Below are 17,047 nucleotides of genomic sequence, written 5' to 3'. Positions count from 1 at the left end.
TAATTTACATCCACCAACAGTGTGCAAGGGTTCCTGTTTCTCCACATCCTCACCAGCAGGTTGATCTTTTATCATTTTGATAAGAGCCATTCTAAGAGATGTGAGATGATATATTACTGTGGTTTTACTTTGTATTTCTCTCATGATTAGTGATACTGAGCATTCTTCATATACTTGTTAGCCATTTCTATTTCTTCTTTTACGAGACATATCTATGCAGGTCTTTTGCCCATTTTTAAATTGGGTCATTTTTCTTGCTAGTGAGCTGTTTAAATTACTTAGATATTTTGGATATTAACCTTTTATCACTATGTCAATTGAAAACATTTTTTCCAGTTTGTGAGTTTTCTCTTTACTCTGTTGATATTTTTCACAATATTGCTTCTTCAAATCAATGAAGAACACAGTATGTTTTTATATTTTTTATATCCTGTTCAATTTCTTGACTGTTACTAGTCTTTTAGTTTAACATAATTGTATTTGTTGATTTTTGGCCCTGTTTCCTGTGCTCTTGAATCTCGTCTAAAAACTTTTTTGCCCATCCTGATGTTATCAAAATTTGCTTCTAGTAATTTCATAGTTTCAAATTTTACATTTAAGTCTTTAACTGATTTTGAGTTGATTTTTGTAACTAGTGAGAGATAGGAATCTTTTGCATGTGGATGTCTATTTTTTTTTTTTTTTTGGATTATAATTGAAAAGACTGTCCTTTCTCCAATGCATGTTCTTAGCTGGATGTAAATACATGTGTTTACTCTCAGACTGTCTTTTCCATTCCATTGGTCTATGTGTCTGTTTTATGCCAATATCATGCTGTTTTTTAATTACTAAAACTTTGTAGTATATTTTGAAGTCGGTCAGTGTAATGCCTCTGAGATTTTTCTTTTTTTCTCATGATGACATTGATTAATTAATAATTTTGTGGCCCCATACAAATTTTAGGATTGTCCTTGTCTAGTTCTGTGAAGAATGCTATGGGTATTTTGATGGGAAATGCATTGAATCTGTAGATCACTTTGTGTAGCATGGAAATTTTTAACAATATTTCTTCTTTAAATCAATGAAGAACACAGTATGTTTTTATATTCTTTATATCCTGTTCAATTTCTTTAATCAATGTTTTATACTCTCCATTTTAGAAATCTTTCCCATTTTTGATCAAAAGTAGTTCTAGCTGTCTTTTTTGCAGATACTTTCTTGATTTCTACTTCAGATAACTCATTATTAGCATATATAAATGCTACTCACTATGTCTATTGATTTTGTACCTTAAGTATTTGCCAAATTCAAAATTTATTAGTTTTAATATTCTTTATGATTTAGTCTTTGGTGTTTTCTATAAATGAGATCATGCATCCACAATAGTGAAACTTTAACTTGGTCTTTTGCAATTTGGATGTGCTTTCTTTCTTTGTCTTGCATAATTTCTCTGGCTAGCACTTCCAGTTCTATGTTGAATAAAAGTGGTGCATTTAGTACAAATCCCGCTTTCTAACCTAGACCAAATAGGAAAATTATTATTTTACTCTACCCTGGGTCTAGGTTAGGTATTAAATTCAAAATTCTTATAGAGCAGATACTAAAAAAAAGATATTGATATATATGGTTTAGTATGGGGTATCCCCCAAAGCCCCTGTGTGCATCAATGCAAAATATTTAGAGGTGAAATGACTGGGCTATGATTAACTTAATCAGTGGATTAATCCACTGACTATGATTAACTGGAAGATAAATATAGGCAGCTAGGTTATGGCTGGAGTAGGTAGGTCATTGGGGTCATGTCTTGGGGTTTATATTTTGTTTATTTTACTCACTGATGTATCCCAAGTGCCTAGAAGATATCCTAGCTCACAATAAATATCTAATAAATGAAGATTAAATAAATGAATGCATGCACGAGTTTTCACAGTGTTTGACATATATGGCTCAAGATATTGTTAAAATGCATGCCTTTATTGAATAAAGTCATGGTATAAAAAAAATTGGTGCATTTGGGTATTACAGGTCTTAGGAAGTTTCGAGCCTTTTCCCATTCAGCATAATGTTAACTGCTAACTTATTGTGCAAGCTCTTCATTATGTAGATTATTTAGAGGTGCATTCCTTCTACCCCTAATTTGCTCAGTACTTTGTTCATGAAAGGGTGATAAACTTTGTCAAGTGCTTTTTCTGCATATTAAAATGATCATATGACTTTTTCCTCTACTTTGTTAAGGAGCTGTATCCCATTTACTGATTAGCATATGTTGACCCATCCTGCATATGTTGATCCTCCCTGTGATGGATGAGTAATTTTTACAAATACATTGTTGGACTCAGTTTGGTAAAATCTCTTGAGGGTTTTTGCATTAATTTTCATCAAGGAAATTGGCCTGCAGTTTTCTAGTTTTGTTTTGACATTCTTTGGGTTTAGTATTGAGGCAATACTAGCCTTATAGAATGTGTTTGGTAGAATTCCCTTCTCTTCATTTTTTTTTGAAAAATTTAAGAAAAACTTATATAATTCTTCTTTAAATGTTAGCAGGAACTAAGAATGAACCCATCTGATTCTTCTTGACCTTTCTTTTATGGGAGAGTTTTTATTTTTATTCCATCTCATTACTCGTTTGGGGGTCTATTCAAGTTTACCATTTCTTTATGATTAATCTTGGTAAAGAAAATTGCCCTTTTCTTCTAGGTTGTCAAGTTTGTTGGCATATGGTCGTCCATAGTAATTTCTCATGATCTTTTGTATTTCTGTGGCGTCAGTTGTAATGTCTCTCTGCTCATCTCTGAATTTATTTATTTGAGTCTTTTTTTCTCTTTTTCTTAGTCTAACCAACAGTTTGACTATTTTATCTTTTTGGAGAACCAACTGTCTTTTGAGATTTTGTATTTTCTTTCTTATATTTTTTTAGTCTCTATTTTATTTATTTCTTCTCTGATCTTTATTATTTCCTCTACTAATTTGGGGTTTGGCTTATCTTGTTTTTCTCTAGTCACTGAAGATGCAGGAAAAGGTTATTTATTTGAGATCTTTATACTTTTATGATGTTGGCTTTGATTGTTAGTACTTCCTTTTTTTGTATTCTGTATTTTGATATGTCATGTCTCCATTCTTGTCTACTTCAATGAATTTTTAAATTTTCTTCTTGATTTCTTTCTTGATTCATTTCGTGTTCAAAAGTAAGTTGATTAATCTACATGTATTTGTATAGTTCCCAAGTCATTCTTGTTATTGATTCCAAATTATATGCATAGATGTCAGAAAAGATCATTTGAATTCATATGAATTTTTGAGACCCACTCTTCAATCAGTCATGGTTAATGTTCCATGTACTGATGAAAAGAACATCTATTAGTCAGCTATGGATGGAATGTTCTTAGATATCCATTAGGTCCATTTAGTCTATGGTACAATTTAACTCTGCTGTTTCTTTATTGATTTCCTGATTTTCTGCCTGGACAATTTTTTCATGTAGAAAGAGGAATATTAAAGTCCCCTATTGTTATTGAGTTGTATTCTATTAATACAACTATTAATAATTAAGCCTATTAATAATTGTTCCATATATTTGTGTGCTCTAATAGTGGGTGCATAATATTGAGAATAGTTGTTTTCTCTTGCTGAATTGACTCCTTAATGACATGTCTCCTCTCTTTTTCACTCTTTTGATGTAAAGTCTTTTTGATCTGATGTAAGTATGGCTAGTACAACTTTCTTCTGGATTCGTTTATATGTTTATATATAATTTCTTTTTCCCTCTCTTCACTTTCAGTCTATGCACATTCTTAGAGATGAAGTGAATTTCTTGTAAGCCACATATAGTCTTGTTTTTTTTAAATCCATTCAGTCACTCTTGTGTCTTTTGAATTGGACAATTTAATCCTTTTACAATCTAGGTAATCATCGTAAGTAAAGTTAAAGCCAATTTCTCACTCATTGTCTAGCTTTCTTCTTTGTTTCTTTTTGTTTTGCCTTCTATTATAGTCTTCCTTTGTAGGTAATTAATTTTCTACTTCTGGTGTGCTATCCTTCCTGGCTTATTTTTGGCTTGCCTGTTATAGATTTTTAACATGAGGCTCATATAAACCATCTTTTAATTGAAACAAGCTGTTTTGAAATAAGAGTACCATAACATGATCATAAAAGTAAGAAATAAAACAAAATAGAAAGAAAGGAAATATGGTAATAATAAACTCAACTAAACTCCATTCCTTTTCATATTTTGAATTTTTGGTATCCACTTTTATATCTTTCTATATCTTCTATCTCTTAACAGATCAATATACTATTATTTTTATTGTTTTGTTTTTTGATCTTCACACTAAAACTATGAGTAGCTTATGTACCTTACTTACAGTATTAGAACATTTGATACTAGTCTATATAGTTCCCCTTGTGGTGAGATTTATGTTTCCCAGTGTTTCCTTCTTACTTAATAATGTATCTTTCAGTTGGAGGAATTTCCTTTAACCCTTCTCATGGGACAGGTCTAGCAAGGATATTGTCTCAGGTTTTGTTTGTCTGGGAATATCATTCTCTCTCCTTCATTTCTAAAGTACAGCTCTGCTGGGTACAGTGTCCTTGGTTGACAGGATTTTTTCCTCTCTTCAGTATTGCAAAAATTTCATGATACTCTCTGCTGACCTGTAAAGTGTGTGCTGATAAATCTTCAGGCAGGCTAAATCATGCTGATTCATATGCCCCTATAAATTATTATTTTCTTTTCGCTAGTTTCCTAAGAATAATTCTGTCTCACCTTTGAGTATATTATAATGTGTCTTTGGGTAAACTTTGTTGAGATAAAACCTACTGGCCACCTTTGACCTTCCTATACCTGGATATCCTTGTCTAGGTTATAGAGGTTTCTGTTATTATTTCTTTGAATAAACTTTCTATTTCTTTGGTATTCTCAAGTCTTTCTTGAACCCCAATAAGCCAAATATTTGCTCTTTTGATGCTGTCTCAAACTGGCTGTAGTCTTTATTAACTCTTCATTATTTCTTTTTATTCTCCACTGACTCTGTATTTCCAAATAGCCTGTCTTGAGCTCAACAATTCTTCAGTTTGATCTAGTCTGCTGTTTATGCTTTTTTAAGGTGGTGTTTTCTTAATGTGATTTTCATTTCCAGGATTTCTGTTTGACTCCATTTAATTGCTTCCATATCTCCATTCAGTTTCTCTGTTAGAGAATTCACTTCTCTCTGCTTCCTTAAAACTCAATGAGTTTCTTTAAAACAGCTGGTATAAATTCACTACCTGTAGTTCTTCCCTACAGGTTGCTACCTGGTCAATTTCTAGCACCTTATTTTGACTATTAAGGGAGATCTCAGTTTCCTAAAAGCTCTTGGAACTTATTGATGTACAATGACATCTGTGCATTGGAACAGGGGACATTTATTCCGATATTCATAGCCTACCGTTGTTTATGCTTATCTTTCCAGAAATTTCAAGCAGGATGCTCATACTCCCCATAGCTGGGGTTAACTTCTATTATTTTAGCACTAGATGGTGCGCTAAGCCTAGGATTGCTACGAGTCTGCAGTTGGTTCATCGTCACTGTTTTAGCACCAGAGAGTGATCTAAGCCTAGATTTATAACCAATCAAAATTAGGGTGTTCTACAGCATGAATTGAGGGAGTACTCAAAACTTGCTTTTAAATTAATACTTTATGTCTTTCCATTATTATCAGGATATTGATATGAATGATGTGATTAAAAGAGTTCAACTGCACCACACCCTAGCTCTGCCTCACCTCTTTGAAGCAGAAGATAATCCTTTGCTGATACTAGCTCTTAATCTCCTTTACAACATGGCAAGGTCAAAAGAATTTTTTACAGATTCAAACAGTTAAAGTTGTCTACTGTTATCAAATGAATTGTTAGTGCATTATAGAGCTCTTTTCTCCACCACTGTAGGGAGTCAACCCTTCAGCGCAAGCAGTTTGGACCATTCCTGCTTACTACTGATGTTATTCTGCAGAGTATTTCTTCTGAATAGTAAATGAAATAATTTTGTGCCATTACCCTTTTATTCATGCAGCCCCAAACGTCTCTGCTCTACTGTTTGGCTCCAAGCATGAGCACAATTCCCCCCACCCCTTTATCTGCTCTAAAATCTCAACTAAAATATTTTATCACAAAGATAAGACTTTCAATGTGGACAATGGACTTTTCACATCCACTTACTCAACATAAAAGCCTCAGAACATCAAGAATAAATCTCTCTTTCAAAATCAGGTCACTTTTCTTAAATAAACAAGCAAACACAAACTAAATATATGCCAATTTTTCTTACTAAACAAAGTATGTAATATTTTTATAGGATAATTATCACTCTGTTCTTGAAAAACACAATGTGTATCTTCCTGACACACGGTTATGCACACATACACATAAGCTTTCCACTTCACTGAAGTTTTACTGGCCCCATATATTGCATATGCATATTTCTATGGAGAAGTCTAAATGGTGACATGAAGGTGTGCATCACTTCACTGCTCGGTCTTATCTGACTATTGGTGCCTCCCCTCCACACACACAAACACTTCGTCCCAGCACCTGCCCCTGGCAGGAGCAGACAGAAAAGCCCCAAACCTTACACCTTCTTCTGGATGAGTCTCTTCCTGGACGTGATCTCTGACATGACCACGTGGCTCAGCTCCTCGGCTTGAGGTCTTTGCCCCTTTTTGGACACCCTGTTTAAAATTGTGGCCTGTGCCTCCTGTTCCTTCATCTGATGCCACCTACCTTGATGTGCTCTGATTGTCCATAGTACCCATCAACTTACAAATGATTAGATGCTTTCTTCATTATGCTTATTATTTCTTGGTTGCCTTTTCTCCCACGAAAATGTAAGCTATTTTTTTTTCCTATGTTGATGCAGTCTAAGCATCCAGAACAGTGACTGGCACGTTGTAAGTATGTATTAAACACCAGTTGAATGAATGAAGAAAAACCACCTTCCCAGGTCCAGATTGCAGGAGGTTTTGCCTACGTGAGCAAGAAGCTCATCATCATGTTGCATGTGTCTTGGTCTTCTTATTCAATGCTTAATGGTAATGAGGTTGATGGGGTGCATCAGACAGTAGTTCAAGGCCTGGTGCAATGCCTGACTATTGCCATCCAAGGGGGGTTAGTGGCTCGCTAATTCGGAAAGACAAATTGAAGGTAGGAAGAAACTCCCAATCATTCACATTTTAAGCAACCTTCAGAGTGCAGAGGAGGCACTGATGTCCAATGAAAAGCAGGTTCTCTTAGAATCTGGAACCAGCTCCTCCCAGCCACAGTGAAGTCATCCACACTTTAACTCTCAGCCACTCTAGGCTATCTGGGCTGAGAAGACAACTTGTTTAAATTTCAAATCTGTTTTCATAAAAGTTATTACTATTTTTAAAGTAGTTTTGGGCATTGGGCCAGCTTAGAACAGATAAAATACCTAGCCAACAAAATGCAAGCATATAAACTGATACTATTTATACAAAAAAAAAAAAACTGAAGGGAAACACCATTTCCTTTAAGAAATGAATTACAAGAAGAAAAGAATGAAAAAAGGAAAAGAACAAACAGAAATAAGTTTTCTATAGGAGTTGCAAAATGATAACTTTTCAGATCTTTAAGAACAATGAGAGGTAAAACTATTGTCAAAGTTATTTTTCATAATGTATCTCAATATTTCAAAGAAAATTCTTAAGTCAAAATGGAGCTCTAATTATTCAGAGTAGTGCATTTAGTGCAGCGTCTGGAGTGTTATTTTCTTTCAAAATCTGAAGTAATATGGGAAACTCTCACATCATTGTCAAATATTTTTTTTCTCCCTCATCCTTGTCACACTGGGTTGAGTTTTTCTTTGTGAGGGTGGATCACATCATGGAATCCACCTGATTATTGGAAGGTCACTGGCCATGAGGGGAGGTCAGCAGCCAAACCATTCTTTAGAGGAGGTACACTGTGGGACACTGTGTCCCACAGGTGGTGAGAGTTAGATAGGCAGCTCTGCAGGTCAACTGTATGCACCTGCTCCAATCACTTTACTCACAGAAAGCTAGAGGAGCACAATGGCTTCCTATTTTATTGCCCTTACCGTGAGCAGATTCTTCCATATGCAGCTAACCTGTTTCAGGATCTTATAATACACAGGTTAGAACCTTCACAGAAATAATTGAAGAAACAGAAACTGATGTTTAACAACTAATATTAAATTAACATTAGGTGTGAACTTTTGAAGTTTTAGTGTATAGGCATAATGCTACTACAACTATTTCAAACATAAAGAAAAGCAGAGAGGATATTTTTACACTGTCCGTACAATATCAACCTAGATAAAATAATGACTGAGTCACTGTGGCAATTACCTCAGGCAATTATTCAATTCATTGTTTACAGGTTGCTCTTTTCCACTCCCCTCCCTTCTTTCTGGAGGTGGGCTTTATCTTTACGTTGGTTTTATCTCTGCCATATTGATTTTTGGTAGCTATTACAACATGTGGTATTTTTAAAAGTCGTGTAAATGCTATTATAAGTGTCTTCTTCTAACTTACTTTTATAATCAATATTGTTTACAAAATTCACTCACTTGGATACATGAAGTTCTAGTTCACCCAATTTTAACTGCTTTTATTTGTATGAGTTTATGAAAAAAAATCTCTCTCATAATGAAATTCAATCTAGAAGATCCAAGTTTTCATTAATGCGAATAATACCATAAGGAAAATATACACTTTTCATTCTGCACTATGTATATTACTTTTATAGTCTTCAGTCCTAAAAGGGGAATTGTTAAATCTTCAGTTCTCTCATTGCTGAACCTCACTCCAAAGGGACTTTATCATATCATAATTGCACTAGTGATATATGAATTTCTGGATCTCTGTATTTCCACCCAATCTTGGAGTTATCAGACTAAATATTCTACCAATTGGTTGACATCACTGTGCAATCTTTTTTCTGGGGGCAGGGGATACCAGGGATTGGACTCAGGGGCACTCAACCACTAAGGCACATCCCTAGCCCTAGTTTGTATTTTATTTAGAGACAGGGTCTCAATGAGTTGCTTAGCACCTCGATTTTGCTGAGACTGGCTTTGAACTCATGATCCTCCAGTCTCAGCCTCTGGAACAGCTGGAATTACAGGAATGCGTCACTGTGCCTAGCTAACTGTGCAATCTTAATTCATACTTTTATTTTTATTGGTGAGGTCAGCAGCACATTATATATCTATGATCATTAGCCTTATACTTTCAGAAAAATATACAATTGTACATGTTTTTTAGAGAAAATATTTGTATCTTTTAAAATTTAAATGTGTTTCTTTGATTATGAAATCAAATGATCACATATGTATATTGCAATACTTTTGTTAAACAAGTTGAATTGCCCATTTTACTACCACACAGCCAGATAGATTTTGTTAAACAGCTTGATTTTGTTTTCTGTAATCCACCAGGTCCATGCACATGACACCCCCAGTCTCAGTGTTTATGTATTTTTATCCTTCTGTGCATTGCTATGTTGAGATAATATTATTTTTATGTTTCATTTAACTATTTTTATTTCACTTCATATCATAAGTATTTTAAGTTACCATTGAAGTGATTTTTAAGCATTGTATTTAATAGCTATTTAAATCCCATTAGGTCAATGTAATGTAATTATAAACCATTCACCTACTGTTAGGTAGTGGTGAGTCCAATGTTGATATTCAAGGATTTTTCCTCACAAAATAAAATTATTGTCCTTTTCACCTTAGATTTTCTTTGAAAGAAGAAGCAACCAAACAAATACAAAGCAAAACAAAACAAATGATAAACCACAGAAGGTAATTTATATCTTGAAAAAAACTTTGTGGCTACAGACTTTACTAGAAGTATTTGTGCTTGTGTGTTCTTAATGTTTGCTTTTTTTTATCACTCCTAAATGATAAGAATGGACAACAATGTTTTGACTTACTTTTACCTATATTTATTTATAAATGAATATCTAGCTTGATGTGTTGACTTCTATCATAACTAAAAGCATTAAATTTATGCTTTTATTTCATCATTGATATTAAGGTAGAAAAATAGGCAATAATTGCATGAAGTGCTTTCTTAATCCCATTAATTTATTTTAATTTAAATTTGAAGAAGTCCTCAAATTTTGTGAAGTCCCAAAGTCCTTATCACTTAGACTGAGGTCCCAAGATGAATAACCAGTGGTGAGGAGGGAAGAATAAATACTCATAAAGAAGAAGCAAGGTGAGGTCACATCTTAATGCACCATTGCTCTCATTTCCCCCTTCTCCGTATGAGGGCAGAAAGAACAGAGGGTCCTGCTACCCTGGGATGGTCCTTCACCTTCAAGTCCACGCTGCTGGCGGGTCTGACTAGTCCCCCTGCTGGCTGTGCCATGTAGCTGTGGAGCCCTCATCCACAACATCCCTTCTGTGTTGAAAATCGGGACAGCTCTCCTCCATCATCCCTGGGCATCTCTGCAGTCAGCTGCTTGGTTGGAGACTGGGCTGCTTTCCAGACTACAGAGAAATGAGGCTTTTTATCTCCTTTCTTTCTTGTGATGCATGTAAACAACCCGCTACTCATGCCAAAGAGATGATCCAGCCTATAGCATTGCTTCTAAAATGTGTTCCGTTGTCAGCAGAATATGTTTCAAGGAAACATTGTAAAATATTGCCGAGATATTTCTGCAATGTTTCAATATTCAGAGATATTTTGTTGATATGATTGGGACACTAAAGACACTTTTTTGGTGGGATCTATAATCTAAAGAAATCTGTGAGATTATGATTAGGATTAAAATTTTAAAAAGTCATATTGAGACTTCATTGCTTAATCACAATCTTCCTTATTTCTTAACAGTTTTTATTTTTAAAAAAGAGGAAAAACAAGAGAGAAGAGCAAGTGTAACAGTCTCCATGCATGTGAAGAAAAAAGGGGAACTGAGAGCTCAAGACCTTTCCCACTAAAAAGCAGTTAAGATCTCTTTGGAAGGTATTACAAATGATCGCTAGGTCTTCCGCCCCATAGTCTGAAGAGAATGGGATTCTTTGCAGAAAAGTCCAAAGAAATAAATTCCAAAGAAGTAAGTGGTACCTTTTAATTTTCTTTGGACAACCAGATCACCTTCAGCCTTTCCCTGGTTTTGCCTGACTGTGTCCACAAACCACGAGCTCTTAGGGACACCGTTAGTGTGCTCCCAGAGGAAAGGCTGAGAGCTCTTCAACCTGTCAGGAAGCACTTTTAAACTCTGCAGCCTCCATTCCACTCGGGCACACCATGCCCCTTAACAACTCGTGGAGGCCCCTAAAACATTTCCCATGCATCTTTATTTCATATGGCATCTGTTCTTTCTTCTGTTTCTACACATAAGCGTTGCCAATGATGCCAACTTGTTATCTTTCCACATTGCACAGACCTGGGAAGGACAAGCTCAGCAGGGGCCACATGGCTCTGAGTGATGAAAGCACCCTCAACCCACTGTTTACTTCTTTTTTTTTCTTCCATTTTTCAACATGACCTTCAGACTCAAGAAAGCAGTAAACAATGTTATAATAAATTACTTTTGCATAGGTCAGTAATGCATTTGCTTCTTCACTGGGCTGCTCAATCCTCTCTGATTATCAGTATTTAAAAATACTCAAGCTTTTGTTTGAAAATTCCCTTTTGTGTTTTGTCGCTCAGTTCTAGAGTACATTTTCTTTTTAAATGGTGGGTCCTGTCCTTTGAGGGAGGTGGTAATATCAGTTTGGTGGGTTATGATGAGCATTTCTTCTCAGTGTGAGAGAAAAAAAAACTAGAATACAAACTAGAGTGCATTACACATGGGAAAGGAAATATTATTTCAAAATCTTTTGTTTGGTAGATGTATACAATTTATGGACTGGCATCCTAGGTCTTGTTGGGAAATGTATATCTACAATAGGCTGAAAAAGTTTATAATCGACTGTTCTAGGGTATTTTATCTTCTGTGTTCGAATAAAGACTTTTTATTCCCATAAAATGCATTTATTTTTAGCTTAACTCTAATGACATGGTACATTTTATTTGACAGCTTGATATTCCTTTGTATTCTCCTGTGGATATCTTCCACAATTCAAAAAAAAATTCAATAGCAATTATTCAACATCAAAATGTCATTATCACTGCTCATCTTCCTAATTCTGCTTGAAGAGCCTTCCCTTTCACAGCATTTACATTCCATTGGTTCTTTCTTCCAGTCCCCTGATTTTCCTTTCTAAGTGTCATTTTTGCCTACTGTTCAAGAATGGGTCAACTTTAGAATGAAGGGAGTTTATTTAGGATTTATTCTAATTGACAATAAATAGCCTGGGGATTTAGCTGCCACAGCTGTCCCTTATTAGATCATAGTTCAGGTCATCAAATTAAAATAAGCTGTCCTAAATTCTGCACTGTACAAGAAAGAAAGAAAATACATTAGGCTCTCTCAGAAAGCCCTTTAGAGTGAATTATGTTGATGGTTTGTGTAGAGAATGGGCCAGATGACAGCTACGTTAGGACAGCCTGTCACTGCAGCTAACACTCACGTGTCCTGTCTGGGGCTGGGGCACAACTGGGGCTCGCAGCCCACTGCTCTGTCAGCTTTGGTTCAAAAGGTCAAAGGGCATGGGGCGAGAATCCCTCCAAATTTTCAGCATGTTTCTCCAGTCCTCAGTTCCCAAAAGTCTGGGTTTTGTAAATTATGGGAATCTGGGCTAAGAGTTTTAATCCACTGTGTGGTTGGGAAGCCGTTTTACTCTCATCCAGTGTTTTGTAGGTGACTTTCTAGGGAGAGATATGTAAAAATACCTGATGTTGAGAGAAGCAGCTGCTCAGTGGCAAGGCGGGTTGGATGCTAATGGTGGAAAACGATATGTTCCCTGCCATTTTCCCCTAACAATTTTACTTGTTTTTCTACAATATATGGAGTCACTGTAGATTGATGGAGTGGAATGCACTGAAAATGAACTGAATGTACTTGTGTTCTCTTTTTGAGATCCCAAATGCCAACACCGGGGGCATGAACAAAATCTTAAAGCCAAACTCTTCTGGGGTTGGGGGAGAGGAAAAGAGGAAGGGCACTTTAAAACACTCTGTTTCTTTTTTTTTTTTTTTTTCTTGAGTCTGGCCAAAAATAAATGGAAGGAAAGAAAGGACGAATCTTGAAGCTCACCCAAGCAACTTCAAGATTGCAGCAAAACAGTTCTTGCCAGGGCATTATTCACCACTGCCCGTGCCCGGGGGCAGTTACCAGGCAGAGAGGCGCTGGAGTGAGCCGAAGCTATTCAGGGAGCAAGCTGCATGTCTGACCACCGCCCGACTCTCATCCACTGGAGCCCTGCAGGGAAATCGTCCTTTTCTTTTGGAAGATCTGACTGTATCCTAATAAAGTCATAGAGAGGGTATCATAACCTCTCTACCTGAAAACCATGTGCAGTCACAAACCGGGAGCCACAGGGGCCTGTGACATGCTGGAGATCTCCATTTCTATGAAGTTCTCATTTTCTCTGACTTGGAGAAACCACAGGTAAACCTTTTTTATTTTTTTTTTTAATTCCTTTCCTCCTCAGAGAAAATAAAATCAGTCTTTCAGAAATATGTTTTATGTGACAATTCTGATCAGTAAGTGCACATATACTCCTTCACTTCAGACTCTGAGGCAAATAACAGTATGGAGTGAATCTCACGTTTCGGGAAACTGCTCAAGGTGAAAATCATGGACACAAGAATCTATATACTTTTTGCCCTTGTTACTCAGTACCACACTGGCCATGTGATATATCTATAAACTGAGCCTAATGGGCTCCACAAAGATAAAAATCCACGTCATAAAATGTTAGGGCTGATTGTCTTCCTTTAATCTGTTTCCATATCAAATTCAGGTACTATAAACCCACAAGGGAAACAAAGAGTTTCTGGTCAGGCAAATGATGCCTCTAGTGATATTCAAATTCATCTTTGTCTTCTCACCTGGTAACATGAGCAGATTATTCCTTAGTAATATTTTCTTGCCATGTTGCTTAAGGTACCTATGTTGCTCCCAAATGTCATAAAAGAGGGCATAACACCAGCCTGAAATATTAGTAGTGGCGAAAAAAAATTTTCCACATGCAATAATTATTTATGTGTTTTTCTTAAGTTTAGACAAAGATCAAAAAATAACACTAAAGAAATCAATTTCACCAAACACATACTTTTTATTTTTATTTAAGTAAATAATATATATAAGCCTACCTGCTCCATTCAGAGAAACAGAGAAATTTCATAGTGAATTATACTTATTATTTTCTAAAATCACGAAATATAATTCAAAGTAGAACACATTACTTATCAATCAACCCTCTTTTGAGATGATTTATGCCCATTAGATTATAGTTTAGAAATTTATCTGGAGCACAAATTTGCTTTATGAGATTATAAAGAGAACTTCCATTTGTACAACAAAGACTGTGTAGATTGGCATATCACAAACAATACGGCCACTGAACACAGAACTGGAGCACAGAATTCCATGAAGCATAATTGACATAATTATATTTGAACCAATTTGGCTGAATTTATGAGGCCCTTCATCTTCCCTGAAAAGTTATACTCCATCTTTCAAATAATTGTTGCACACATAATATTTTTAGTTCCTATTTCACAAGTATCCATTTTACTTTTTTCCACAATGTGAAAGACCTTCTTTTTCACCCTTGCCTGTTATTGTGGGCTGAGGGGTGGCTGGCCTGTGTTTGAACTCTGAGTAGCCCCTTCCTCTATGCTGCCCTGAGGTGCCGCTGACATGTTGGCTGGCGTGTGGCCCTCGGCTTATCTCCACTGGGGAAAATGCCTGCTAGTCGGTCTCCAAGTCCAGCTGTAAGTCCAGTGTGAGGCTTATTAATTTAGGGTCTAAAAAGCTTCTGCCTCACTAAGTAGCTATTGCCTTTTATTTGATACAAATATGTCATTTATTTAAATAGCACCTGATAGTGGGGGAAAAAAAAGAAAAAACTCGTGTAAGAATTTTAAAGAGTGGAAACAAGACTTTACTATATGACATGAGAAGGGTATCTAGTCCCTTAATTAATGAAGCCCAGATGACCCAAGAGTGGACCCTATATGACTTCAAAGTATGTGCTTGTCAATTTTATTCCAACATATTTCCATATCATCAAAAACATTTTCCTTATTCTGGTGTGTTTTAAAGTAAAATACTCTAAAATATTTGCAGTAACAGTGGTTAATTTTTATTGCTGCAATTATAAAAATTCTCTCTCCCCTGTTTCCTCTGACCTGATGGTACTGCCTCCTGAAGGGTAGTGCAGAACGTGGCTCCACCAGAATTTAATGACTAGATATTGGGTCCGTCAAATAGTTTGGCACAGAACTACCTCTGCAATATTTTTTCAAGTGTTTATAATTTCAGTCACAGTAATAGAATTATTATTTTCTCCTGAAAAATCTGTATATAGGAAAGGGTAAAATTTTGATAAAAATGTACAGCTCAGCAGCTACTTTGGTTTGATTTGATAGAGATTGTCTGTATATCTTATAGTAATTAAATTTAATCCATACAGGAAAGTATTGGCATCCATTTGACATGCAAAAATAAACTAGAAGTAATAGTAGTTTTATTTGAAAGGAAAAAAAAAAAACCACTTAATCGGTTTTATTTACTGAGCAATTCCAAAGGGACACATATTTCAGACAGGTTATTACATTTAATTTATTCAAAGACATTAAGACATGGATAGTTCTACATCTATTTTAAAATTAAAGAAATTAATGCTTAAAAGTTTAATTTTTAATTAAATTAATTCTCCAATTCAAAGATCTATAAAATGTCAGAGATGGATCTCAGCTGCAGAGTAGTCTAACTAAAAGCTCCTGTTTGCCTCATCATATTATATTTATTTCAGGTTCAAACAGATAAAATTGAGATATTTATCAGTTAATGAAGAACTTAGGATAACAAGGAAATCAAACATTTTTGAAAGACCATAATGAAAATTACTGTTTTTTTAAATAATTTACTTGATGTTAATTTTACTGTTAAATAATTTCCATATATTTTGCTTAGATCATTCCATCTAAACTTAACAGTAAAGACATATTTATTGCTATGTTGTAAAACATACTTGTAGCAAAACATTTTGAGGTAGTTATGCAATGGAATCTTTATGAAAGCATGATTAAATTTATTCACTTGCTACGAAGACCTAGATAGTCAAACATTTCAAGGCAATGAAGGGAGAAAATGGTTTCTGAGTTTAATAAAACAAATCATCAGTAACTAAAAATGCTCTGTAATTATTGAGATTATATTTTTGGTTGTTTTTGTTTGTGGCAATTTTGAGAGACTATTCAAATTTGTCTTTGTCTTATTTGCTTCATTATGCTTTTTTTGTTTTTATTAATGAAATGTTCCAGTGCAAAATACTTCAATGATTTTATTAGCCAAAAGAACAGGTAATATAAATTATTTTTTAAGTAGAAATTTTAAAAAATTAGAAAAAATTTAGAGTCCTAACAAAAACATGCAAATATATAGATTTTTATTCAGATTATAAAATATTTTTCATATCATCAATATTTAAAAAAAAAATTTTCCACTCTCATTGGTCCACATCATATATGTATTATGAAAACAACTTTTAAATTATGCAAGTATCTGTCAAAAAATACACCCAGATCAGTGAAACAAGACCAACTGAGGCTGAGATTTCCAGGTGTTGATACTTTTGAAGGTCTGTTTCTTAGAACCCAGGAATTTCCTCTTGAAGGTGCTGTGTGATTTCTACAGGACTGGAGGTCCCCGCATCCTGAGGGCTATCAGGAATGGCTGCAGAGCAATTTTGCCTTTTTATCATTGAATGAGACGGAGAAGCTATTACTGTAATAAATACAAGAGGAAGAACTGTGTGCTTTGCTGAAAATTTTTTTAAAAAATCATCCACAATGAATTAACTTGTTTATCTCTAGGAATAATCTAAGTCTACCTACCATTATCCCTAAGTCTACCATTATCCTGAATTATTTTGTTTAAAAATTTTTCAGATTTTCAAACTTAAAGACATTTTTGAGTCATAAAC

Source organism: Urocitellus parryii, chromosome 2 (assembly GCF_045843805.1).
Source record: "Urocitellus parryii isolate mUroPar1 chromosome 2, mUroPar1.hap1, whole genome shotgun sequence".
Taxonomy (NCBI): Eukaryota; Metazoa; Chordata; class Mammalia; order Rodentia; family Sciuridae; genus Urocitellus; species Urocitellus parryii.
Note: the sequence above shows the minus strand (reverse complement) of the source record.